Source organism: Schistocerca piceifrons, chromosome 1 (genome assembly GCF_021461385.2).
Source record: "Schistocerca piceifrons isolate TAMUIC-IGC-003096 chromosome 1, iqSchPice1.1, whole genome shotgun sequence".
NCBI classification, from domain to species: domain Eukaryota; kingdom Metazoa; phylum Arthropoda; class Insecta; order Orthoptera; family Acrididae; genus Schistocerca; species Schistocerca piceifrons.
The window spans coordinates 145,961,361-145,974,075 of record NC_060138.1 but is presented as its reverse complement, the minus strand read 5'-3'; positions in this window follow the sequence as shown (position 1 = coordinate 145,974,075).

The following is a 12,715-nucleotide window of genomic DNA, read 5'->3' as shown; positions in this document are numbered from 1 at the left end:
TGGCCGGGCCAAATATCTCACGAAATAACCATCAAACGAAAAAACTATAAAGAATGAAACTCGTCTAGCTTTCAGGGGGAAATCAGATGGCGCTATGGTTGGCCCGCTAGATGGCGCTGCCATAGGTCAAACGGATATCAACTGCGTTTTTTTTAAGTACGAACCCCCATTTTTATTACATATTCGTGTAGTACGTAAAGAAATATGAATGTTCTAGTTGAACCACTTTTTTCTCTTTGCGATAGATGGCGCTGTAATAGTCACAAACGTATAAGTACGTGGTATCACGTAACATTCCGCCAGTGCGGACGGTATTTGCTTCGTGATACATTACCCGTGTTAAAATGGACCGTTTACCAATTGCGTAAAAGGCCGATATCGTGTTTATGTATGGTTATTGTGATCAAAATGCTCAACGGGCGTGTGCTATGTATGCTGTTCGGTATCCTGGACGGCATCATTCAAGAGTTCGGACCGTGTAACGCCGGAAATGCATATACTCCTATTTCCATCTATTGTACTATTATTTTTTTTCCTTGTTTTGTTACCTCAAGATATGACATTTCTGTCTCTTTATATATTGTAATTGTTTTACTGTTTGTATATATATATTTATGCACTCATGTCGATGTATAATTGGTTTGTTTCGTAAATATTATTTGTATTTTTACGCTGGGTCTTGCCTAGGGAAAACTGCTATCGAACGATTACGTCGATAGGTCGTGTGACGAATCAAAGTGTGTAGGATCTTTGGTAGTGTTAACTCTGCCGCGTGGAGCGCGGGCAGAGAGTGAGAGTCTGGCGGGAGTAGCGAGTGGAGCAGGTGTTGTGTGACGCTCCCGCGAGTTGCCGCGCTTTCGGGGTTTGGCAGCATGTAATTGCGCTCGACTCGCGATGATGGTTTCTGACATGGTGTCGCGGACGGGAAGCATTAGCTGGAGCACATCAAGAGCCCGTTTCGCCTGGTGACCGTGTCGAGAAGAAGGCGCGCCAACATCCAGCTTCTGCAACAGCGACGGCCGACAATGAGTAACTGTCGCCACCTCCTCGATCGACGGCTTCAAACCTTCAATCAAGCAACAAGGAAGACTAAAAGCACGTAAAGTTTCAGAACTGTATGGCAGACCTCAGCTTTTCAAATTGTTCCATTTGCCTCGCAAAATTACAGCAACTTAGCATGAACCTTTGTTGCTCATTGTCCCGATTGCATTGCCAAGCAGGGTCCCTTCCTTTTCCGAAATGAACCCGAGTGTCGTTGAAATTCAAACGCCAGCATTAAAATAATATAATTAGATTTCACTGCTTTAATTTCAAAGTTCAGTAGCTGGCTACAATATTTAGGTTACACGAGCACAAATTTAGAGTGCGAGTTTTGTTAGCATATTTTAGCTTACCTGTGACTGCAGCTCAGCTTGGTACGTACTAAATTTTACTATTGTTAATAGTTCAGAATCAGTTAATTCAAGTTCAAAGTTAAATCTCTTGTTTCTAAATTGCGTAGAGTCAAGTTGCTTTTGAAATGATTGTTGAGGTAGTCCAAGACTAACCGTATTTTACTGGATTTCGATGTGCTTCAGAAAGAAAGCTTCTTATTAATTTCAGTCACTAAATTAACTTTCAGTTTTCTGGTTTTATTAGTTCTTCTGCTAAATTAAGTCGGAGTGTAGCGAAATTTATTACTTCTGACAAACTTTCAGTTTTCACACTACATGTGTCAACCTTCAGTTGCCACGCTCCTAGTGCTAATTATATGTGTAATAACCTTTCTTTTTCAGTTACTATAGTAATTGTCCTTAGGACTGGCGACCGTGATTTCCCCCAAATCTCAAATATCTAATTACCGCTAGTTAATTGTTAACGTAACGGCCGCACATTTACTTTCTTTATTAACTTTACCCCTTTTCAAAATTAATTTCCACCAGTTTCATTAGCACATTTCCTTTCATTTAGATGTAACCCTTTCCTCCCTCTTTACCGACAGGTTAACTTCGGTGACGATTGCTTTTCCAAAACTCCCATTAGGTACACGCGGTTTCATTTTTCACTGTCATTAAGGTCGGTAAGTGAGGGGGAGGTTACAACCGTTCGCCGGATAGTTACATTATTTAAGGAAACAGGACGTTCTCAGCCACATATGATCGTCAGCCACTACCTGCAACAAATGATGATGCCCAAGTAGGTGTTTTAGTTGCTGTCGCGGCTAATCCACACATCAGTAGTTGACAATTTGCGGGAGAATCGGGAATTTCAAAAACGTCGGTGTTGAGAATGCAACATCAACATCGATTGCACCCGTACCATATTTCTATGCAGCAGGAATTGCGTGGCGAAGACTTTGAATGTCGTGTACAATTCTGCCACTGGGCACAAGAGAAATTACGGGACGATGACAGATTTTTTACACGTATTCTATTTAGCGACGAAGCGTCATTCACCAACAGCGGTAACGTAAACCGGCACAATATGCACTATTGGGCAACAGAAAAACCACGATGGCTGCGACAAGTGGAACATCAGCGACCTTAGCAGGTTAATGTATGGTGCGGCATCATGGGAGGAAGGATAATTGGCCCCCATTTTATCGATGGCAATCTAAATGGTGTTATGTATGCTGATTTCCTATTTATTGTTCTACAGATGTTACTACAAGATGTTTCACTGCATCACAGAATGGCGATGTACTTCCAACATGATGGATGTCCGGCACATAGGTCGTGTAGCGGTTGAAGCGGTATTGAATAGCATATTTCATGACAGGTGCATTGGTCGTCGAAGCACCATACCATGGCCTGCACGTTCACCGGATCTGACGTCCCCGGATTTCTTTCTGTGGGGAAAGTTGAAGGATATTTGCTATCGTGATCCACCGACAACGCCTGACAACTTGCGTCAGCGCATTGCAATGCATGTGCGAACATTACGGAAGGCGAACTACTCGCTGTTGAGAGGAATGTCATCACACGTATTGCCAAATGCGTTGAGGTTGACGGACATCATTTTGAGCATTTATTGCATTAATGTGGTATTTACAGGTATTCACGATGTAACATAAAAATGGTTCAAATGGCTCTGAGCACTATGCGACTTAACTTCTGAGGTCATCAGTCACCTAGAACTTAGAACTAATTAAACCTAACTAACCTAAGGACATCACACACATCCATGTCCGAGGCAGGATTCGAACCTGCGACCGTAGCGGTCGCTCGGTTCCAGACTGTAGCGCCTATAACCACACGCCCACCCGGGCCGGCCACGATGTAACAGCATGCGTTCTCAGAAAAGATAAGTTCACAAAGGTACATGTATCACATTGGAACAACCGAAATAAAATGTTCAAACGAACCTACGTTCTGTATTTTAATTTAAAGAAACCTACCCGTTACCAACTGTTCCTCTAAAATTGTGAGCCATATGTTTGTGACAAGGTCACAGCGCCATCTATCACAAAACGAAAAACGTCGTCCAACTAAAACATTCATATTTTTTTAGGTACTACACGAATGTTATAAAAAATGGGGATTCCTATTTTAAAAACCGCAGTTGATATCCGTTTGATCTATGGCAGCGCCATCTAGCGGGCCAGCCATAGCGCCATTTGGTTTCCCCCTTCAAGCTAGACAAGTTTCGTTCTTTGTAGTTTTTTCGTTTTACTATTATTTCTTGAGATATTTGGCCCGTTCACGATCAATGGACCACCCTGTGTATGAGAGTTTGTTGGTGACACACTTATAGGAATTTAAAAGCTTCTGATTTTCAAGTTTGTAGCCTGGAACGTAGGCGTGGTACGCTATTAACAAATGTTACTTCCCAACGTTGAAATTAAAATGTATTTCTTTCAGTGATTTATGTGTTCTTTCTCTTCCGCGAGTCCTCACAAGAATTTCTAGAAAGATTTCTTGTCCTACAATCTCCTGTTTGTCTCAAGTAGCATATGTTTAATTACAACCACCCTGTATATCGGTCTTCATACTCAATTCCATACAAGCGAATCCGTAGCTGTAAAGGAAACGACTGATCCAGCACTGCACAAACCTGAGTTCTACTTAACTGCGCTTGTTCCTCACAAGGGAACCTCCCCATCGCACCCCTCTCAGATTTAGTTATAAGTTGGCACAGTGGATAGGCCTTGAAAAACTGAACACAGATCAATCGAGAAAACAGGAAGAAGTTGTGTGGAACTGTGAAAAAATAAGCAAAATATACAAACTGAGTAGTTCATGGGAATATAGGCAACATAAAGGACACTGGGACCGCAGGAGCGCCGTGGTCTCGTGGTCTCGTGGTAACGTGAGTAGCTGCGGAACGAAAGGTCATTGGTTCAAATCTTCCATCGAGTGATAAGTTTAATTTTTCATTTTCAGTTTATGTGACAAACTCTTACGTTTTCATGACTTTTTTGGGAGTGATTATCACATCCACAAGAAAACCTAAATCGGGCAAGGTAGAAGAATCTTTTTACCCAGTCACCAAGTGTACAAGTTAGGTGGGTCGACAACATATTCCTGTCATGTGACGCACATGCCGTCACCAGTGTCGTATAGAATATATCAGATGTGTTTTCCTGTGGAGGAATCGGTTGCCCTATGACCTTGCGATCAAATGTTTTCGGTTCCCATTGGAGAGGCACGTCCTTTCGTCTACTAATCGCACGGTTTTGCGATGCGGTCGCAAAACACAGACACTAAACTTATTACAGTGAACAGAGACATCAATGAACGAACGGACAGATAATAACTATGCAAAAATAAAGAAAGTAAAATTTTCACTCGAGGGTAGACTTGAACCAACGACCTCTCTTTCTGCAGCTGCTCACGCTACCACGGGACCACGGCGTTCCTGAGCTCACATTCTCCATGATGTTGCCTATGTCGCCCATGGACTACTTAGTTTGTATATTTTGCTTATTTTTTCACAGTTCCACACAACTTCTTCCTGTTTTCTCAATTGATCTATGTTCAGTTTATCAAGGCCTATCCACTGTGCCAACTTATAACTAAATCTGAGGGGGGGTGCGATGGGGAGGTTCCATTGTCAGATATGTTGGGAATGCACCCTTCATTTTGTCTCTCTGTACGACTGTTTTAAGTCGAAATGATCCCTGCGAGCGGAAAGGATGCTTTTGCCTTAGAACCGGAGAGTTCTTGCGTTTCACGTTTCGAAATTTCAGTTTCCAGTAGTGCATTAGAACGTAACATCTGTTGCTCGTTGTAATCTTAATGATCAAAAATGCTCTAGAGATGGTTCAGCTCATTAGATAGGCCTCTGGGATTAGAGAAAGCGTAGGTCCTGTGCACCAAGCCTGGAGCACTGTGTCACAATGTTATGGATGCAGGCTGCGGTTGGCATATTTGTATAAATCTGTGACAACTGGATTCTTATGAAGAGCATGTCTCGGTATGTTATGATCACTTTATGAGAGAGAAAATAACTCTCCTCGTCCTCCAACGTAAATCTAATACTGAAGAGGAGAAATTTTAGATCAAAGTAAAATACAGGATGTTTAAAAAATTGTCATTTTTCCTACAACATGCAGTATTCGCCAAAAGTAGAACCATAGTACCTATATATTATATGTCCGGAAATCAATACCGGTTGAGATATTCTGAAGATCGGCAATTCATAGCATTTCTTTTATTTACATAACTTATGAGGCATGATTCACAAGAGGTGGCTTGGTAAATTACCAAAATACGAACGTGTGGATAGATGTAAATCTCCCATCAATAACGGAGGATCTGTGCGGTATCAGTTTGTGGTCAGGAATTGTCGGTGACAGACTCATGTAGCCATACACTTTACCATACATATTAATAGTTGTTGTGTATTACCTATTTCTGCTCGATGAATTACCGGTGCTATAGGAGAACGTTACCTTTGCAGAAAGACAACGGCTGTGTCTTGCACAGGACGTGTCACCAACCAATTTACACGGTTTGTGCGTCAGTACCTCACAGCAAAGTTTTATGGGCGACAGACTGGTCGAAGAGGTTTTGCAGAATGGCCTCCGCGTGTGCTGTACCTGTATCAGTATGGTTTCTACGGGGACATTTTAAGGTATTAGTGTATGCACAACCCACTGACAACGTGCAGATGTTACTGGAGCGTTGTGGCCAATACATGTGACGCAGTACGAATGGAGCCAGTGTACAAGAAAGAGTGTGTAATTCTCTGCGAAGAAGGGCTGAAGGACGTGTCAGGATGTGTGGTGACCACATGGTGCACTGTCTATAGTGTCTGCTCCTATGTGTACATAACGACATAACAAACAGATGGGAATGAGAGGTCAGATTTGCCCATATTTCAGTAGGTATTTGTTTCTGGATGTATCATTCTAAGAACCTTTCTTCTAACTTTGACCAATACTGCCGCCTGTAGGAATATGTAGCTTCCTTTTTTTTTTTTTTTTACGCCTTCTATACGCAAATGCCGTGGAGGCATATGATACAGCTGTCAATCTCTTAAGTCCAGAAGTGGGAATGTTTCAGGGGAATTGTGACAGAAAAAAGGATACCTGTACATGTATAGCTATCTGTTCGAAAAACGTACAAATGTAAAATGTTCCAAGAGCTGATTCTCCGTGTTTCCAAGTGTCCATATCGCTTCATAGGGATTTGCTGTTTTCATGATTTGCTTTATTTCAGCTTTTTGCTTGGATCCCCTTCCTATACGCCGAACCTTGTCACTACTGTTGGTCCAGAAATTAACTGAGTACAATATTTCGGAAAGAAAAGGCCGGTTTAGCTGTAAATCGTTTATTTTATAGGTACGAACGGTTTCTCAACATTTTAGCTTCATTGTTAGGTGCAATGAAATCACGTTCCGATCGAGCAATGAGAATGGCATGACCTAACGTTCGTCGTAAGCAATTTTTCGCTACGTACCGCACGTCAGACGTAAAATAACGTAGAACGCTCCCGGGACACCATGAGTAACTGTTGTGGCGTAACAAGCTAGTTACGCCACACCGAGAAGGGAGCCGAAAGGCACGCGTACACACACGCCGACTGGCGTCAAGTCTGGAACAGGATAAGTAGTGAATTCTAATAAGAAAAGTATGCAGCTCCTCAAATACTTAACTTTATTCCATGTTGTGGTACATCGCTGTTGATAATACAAATAAGACTATCTTCAGATACGGTTAATGGCGCCTTGCTGGATCGTAGTCATGGACTTAGCTGAAGGCTATTCTAACTGTCTCTCGGCAAATGAGAGAAAGGCTTCGTCAGTGTAGTCGCTAGCAAAGTCGTCGTACAACTGGGGCGAGTGCTCTTCCGTATCTCGCGACCTGCCTTGTGGTGGCGCTCGGTCTGCGATCACACAGTGGCGACACGCGGGTCCGACATGTACTAAATGGACCGCGGCCGATTTAAGCTACCACCTAGCAAGTGTGGTGTCTGGCGGTGACACCACATTCCTCCCCCGCAAATCGGCTAACGGTCGTGTTATAAGGCTTCCGCCCGCCGTGGGGAGGACCCCATGTTGACGTATGCGATGAGGTGGGGAGCCTAACAACAGGCGAGGCTGTGCCACCCGCACCTGGCCATTCGGTCCGAGGGGAGCTAGGAAACGCCTGAAAACCTAGTCCAGGGTGCACGTCAACATGCGGTGTATGCGCCCGTAAAGAGACAGGAGCGGCCGAAGGGTCGACCTCCATTGCGTCGGGGTACCCGACGCGCGAAGACGCCATGTGGTCCGGAGCGGGCAAGAGGTCCATGGCGGAGGACGGCTGGTCACGGGAAGCGATCGGCGGCGCGTGACCCAGGGAGGCGGTTGGCGATTGCAGCGAAGCGTCGAATGCGGGCGGCGTCGGCGGGAGAACAGGCGGCGGCGGCAGCGGCGGCGGCGGCTGCGGCGGCGCGTCGCCATGGGGCAAAATGGAAGGCATCGTCGGTAACACCTGGGGATGAGGCGAGCCAGTAGATGGGTCCCCAGGGCGCTGACCGGACGGCACCGTCGCTGAAAGCAAACGGGGAGCGGCAGAACCCGTGCGACGACAGAGGCGCAGCTGATTGAGATGCCGACGCACCTCACCAGAGGCCCCCAAAACCAAATACATCGCGCGGCCGAGGCAGCGAAGAATGCGCCCTGCGAGCCAACGCCGTGAACCTCGATAGTTGCGATAGAATACAACGTCGCCTGGAGCAAAAGCAGAAGTCTGCCGCTGCACAGGAACCTGATGCGGCGGATGCAGCAAAGACATCAAGGTTCGATGAGGACGACCGTGGAGCAACTCAGCCGGCGAGCGACCATCTCGGGGCTGAGAGCGATACGATGACAAAAAGAGCAACAACGCGTCCTCCCGAGAATGCGACTCTTTCAACTTCAACATCTGTGACTTGAAAGTCCGGACCAATCGTTCAGCGGCACCGTTTGACTGAGGCGAAAACGGCGCGGATGTCAGATGTTGAATACCATTGGCCTGGCAGAATGACTGAAATTCCGCGGACATGAATTGTGGGCCATTGTCGGAAACAATAGTCTGCGGAAGACCTTCAATGCAAAAGATAGCAGACAACGCTTGGATGGTGGCAGAGGACGTCGTGGAAGACATCCGGACAACAAAAGGAAAATTACTGAAGGCATCTACCAGAACTAACCATCGAGCATTCCAGAATGGACCAGCAAAATCGATGTGCAAGCGTTGCCAAGGGGAAGTGGCGTTTGGCCATGCAAAGACTTTCCGCGGCGGTGCGGATTGTTGTTCGGCACACGCCATGCAAGAAGAACACATATTCGTAATCGCAGCATCGATTCCGAACCAAGTACAGTGCTGACGAGCAAGTTGTTTCGTTCGCACTATACCCCAATGTCCTTGGTGAAGAAGCCGTAAGACAGACGACTGTAACGAACGTGGAACCACGACCCTAGACTGATCATTATCAGAACGCAACAACAAAACACCACGTCGAACAAAAAGTCTCTCCTTGTGAGCAAAAAATCGGCGAACCAACGGATCCTCGATCCGAGACTTTGACAAAGGCCATTGCGTAGCAACAAAACGCAAAACGGTAGCAAGGACCGGGTCAGCAGCTGTGGCAGTAGCTACACGACGAAAATCAATCGGAAACGATTCGACCACTTCATCGGTTTCCGCATCAATGAACATGCAAGCAAGTTCGGAAAAATCGAATGCTTTATCCTCAGCAACAGGCAAACGGGACAACGCATCAGCGTTGCCGTGCTTAGCAGTGGACCGATACAAGATATCGTAGCGGTACTGCGAGAGGAAAATAGACCAGCGAATGAATTTCTGCGCTGTACGCGGAGGTACAGGCTTGTTCGGATGAAAAAGCAATGTCAAAGGTTTGTGGTCTGTGATGATGGTAAAGTGACGACCATACAAGAAATCGTGGAACTTAGTAACACCAAACACGAGAGCCAAAGCTTCTTTCTCTATCTGTGAGTAATTGCTTTGCGCAGACGAGAGCAATTTTGACGCAAAGGCAATAGGGCGATCATGCGAGCCAACTTTGTGCGCAAGCACAGCACCGATCCCGAAATCCGATGCATCTACCATTAACAAAAGGGGTTTCTGGAGATCGAATGGCGTAAGACAAGTATTTGAAAGCAACGCCGATTTCAACTGGCGAAAGGCGCGTTCGCGTCCAGACGAACGGAACACCCTTACGGCGTAAGCTATGAAGCGGAGCTGAAATAAAAGAGGCATTGCGCAGAAAGCGATGATAATAGTTAATTTTACCCAACACACTCTGTAGCTGCTTCACATTTTGTGGTGAAGGCAAATCTTGGATGGCACGGAGGTGCTCTGGACTCGGATGTATGCCTTGGGCATTGATGACATGGCCCAGGTATGGTAAGTCACGAGCAAAAAACACACATTTGTCCTTCCGCAAGCGAAGACCATTTTGTCGCAATACCTGAAATAATGTTCGTAGGTGTGCTAAATGCTCGTCTGCCGTCGTTCCGGAGATCACAATATCGTCCAGATAGTTCGCAGCAGTAGGGACCGACGCACAAATAGTTTGTAAATATTGCTGAAACAATGCAGGGGCGGATGCACACCCGAATGGCAGTCTTTTGAAGCGGTACAAACCAAGACGCGCTGGGATTCGGCGTCCACTGGGATTTGCAAGTACGCATCTGCTAGGTCCAACTTCGAAAAGTATTTACCCGGGCACAGTTTATCAAAAAGATCTTCCGGGCGGGGTAAGGGAAAAGTTGCAGTCACTAGGTGTGGATTCACTGTTGCCTTGAAGTCCACGCAAAGTCTCAGTTTTCCGGAAGGTTTTGGCAAAGTTACTAAGGGTGAGGCCCAGAGAGAAGCTTGCACACGTTCAATTACACCTTGCGATTCTAAATCGTTTAATGTTCTTGCGACCTCATCACGCAATGCATGAGGAACATTGCGCGCTCGGAAAAATTTCGGTTGCGCGTTTACTTTCAGTTCCAAGTGTGCTTCATAGTTCTTAGCGCAACCAAGGCCCGGTGCAAAAATGTCTGCAAATTCTTCACATAGCCGAGAAACACTGTCTGAAGGCACAGTCTGATTCACTGATAGGACCTGATTTACAATAGACATATTAAACAATTGAAATAAATCTAAACCAAACAAGTTCACTGCAGTAGAAGAATGAAGAACGTAAAATGACACAAGTTTTGTTTGTCCTTTGTATGTTGCAAGAAGGGTGCACTGTCCTAACACAGGGATCTGCTGTCCTGAATATGTAGTGAGCTTAACATTTGCGGAACGCAACGGAGGTTTGCCCAGTTGTTTGTACGTGTCGTGATTGAGCAATGAAACTGCAGCTCCGGTATTGAGCTGGAATGGTATGACCTTGCCATTAAAGTCCAAATCTACAAAAAGTTTATTGTCCTGCTGACGACAAAAGCGACTGTTTTGTGCAATTTGAACAGACACTGGTACAGAACCACTTGTTAATTGACGTGATTTCCGGCGACGTCGACGCACACTTTTTGTGGGATGAACACAGTCACTGTTAGAGAAAGTGGCACTGGGAGGAGTGGAATTAACTACATGAATGTCCATGGGTGAAGGTCCACGAGCCTGAGTGTCCTTGGTTCGATTCCGGCGCGAAGCAAAGGGCCTGGAACGGTTAAGAGTGTCTGATCTGAGCTTTTTCTGGCAAACATTTTGAACATGTCCTTTCTTATTACAGAAAAAGCAAATAGCTTGGCGTGACGGGCAATTTTCACGCGAATGTCTAGTAGCACACTGCGGGCATGATTTCACTGCATTTGTGTGCTGGCGCGGCACTCCTGGTTTAGAGCGTGGCGGCAGCTGTGTTGGTGTGCGCGAGGGCAGTCGGGCCGCGCAGCGCGCCCGGCAGGCCGGTTAATGTTACACACGGCTGGCGAAGTGGCAAATGAGTCCTGAGCACAGTCAAGTGTGCCTTGCCTATCCAATATGTCTATCACTTGTTGAAGGGAGGGATTAACCAGTTTCAAAATCTGCTCCCGTATACGAACATCAGAAACGTTCTGTGCAATTGCATCACGTAGCATTGTATCTGAATAAGGGAGTCCACATTCACACCTAAACAAACAATCCCTTGTAAGGCCTTGCAATGTTGCAACCCACTCCCTATTGGTTTGACCGGCCGTACGTTTTGTACGAAAGAAAGTATACCTTTTTGTAACGACATTTACAGTTTCTTTGAAATAGGCGTCGAATGCCGACAAAATTTCATCGTAGGACAGAGTTGCTATGTCACGTCGGGGAAACAATTTCACTATCACACGGTACGTTTGCACCCCTACACAGGCCAATAAATGAGGCTGCCGCTCGTTACCTTGAATTCTGTAGGCGGCGAGACGAAATCCAAATTGTCGAGACCATTCTGGCCACGTTTCTTGGGTTGAATCAAAATTACGGAAGGATGGTGCAACGGTGTGTTGTGGCTGCGGTAGCGATGAAGCGGCGGCGGCCGCATCGGTTTGCAGCGCACGTTGACCCTGGACGAGCCTTCCAAGGGCATCCAATAACGCCTGCGTCTGCTGATTCTGCAAGCGATAAAATTCGGACAGTACATCTGGAGATTGTGGCGAAGCCATGACACAAGTAAATCAGAGCAAAGCAAGTAGAAAGAACACGATCCTTTAATCCACGTCGCCAATCTGTTGTGGCGTAACAAGCTAGCTACGCCACACTGAGAAGGGAGCCGAAAGACACGCGTACACACACGCCGACTGGCGTCAAGTCTGGAACAGGATAAGTAGTGAATTCTAATAAGAAAAGTATGCAGCTCCTCAAATACTTAACTTTATTCCATGTTGTGGTACATCGCTGTTGATAATACAAATAAGACTATCTTCAGATACGGTTAATGGCGCCTTGCTGGATCGTAGTCATGGACTTAGCTGAAGGCTATTCTAACTGTCTCTCGGCAAATGAGAGAAAGGCTTCGTCAGTGTAGTCGCTAGCAAAGTCGTCGTACAACTGGGGCGAGTGCTCTTCCGTATCTCGCGACCTGCCTTGTGGTGGCGCTCGGTCTGCGATCACACAGTGGCGACACGCGGGTCCGACATGTACTAAATGGACCGCGGCCGATTTAAGCTACCACCTAGCAAGTGTGGTGTCTGGCGGTGACACCACAGTAACACTATCAAAAATGTACCAAATTATATATCCAGCCTGTTGGTGCCCTGAGTGAGAAGTCTGCTGCGAATATAGTAGTTCGGAGCTTGCAAGTAAAACAGAATATGCATTTAAGATACTAAGTGAAAACTGGCCTCT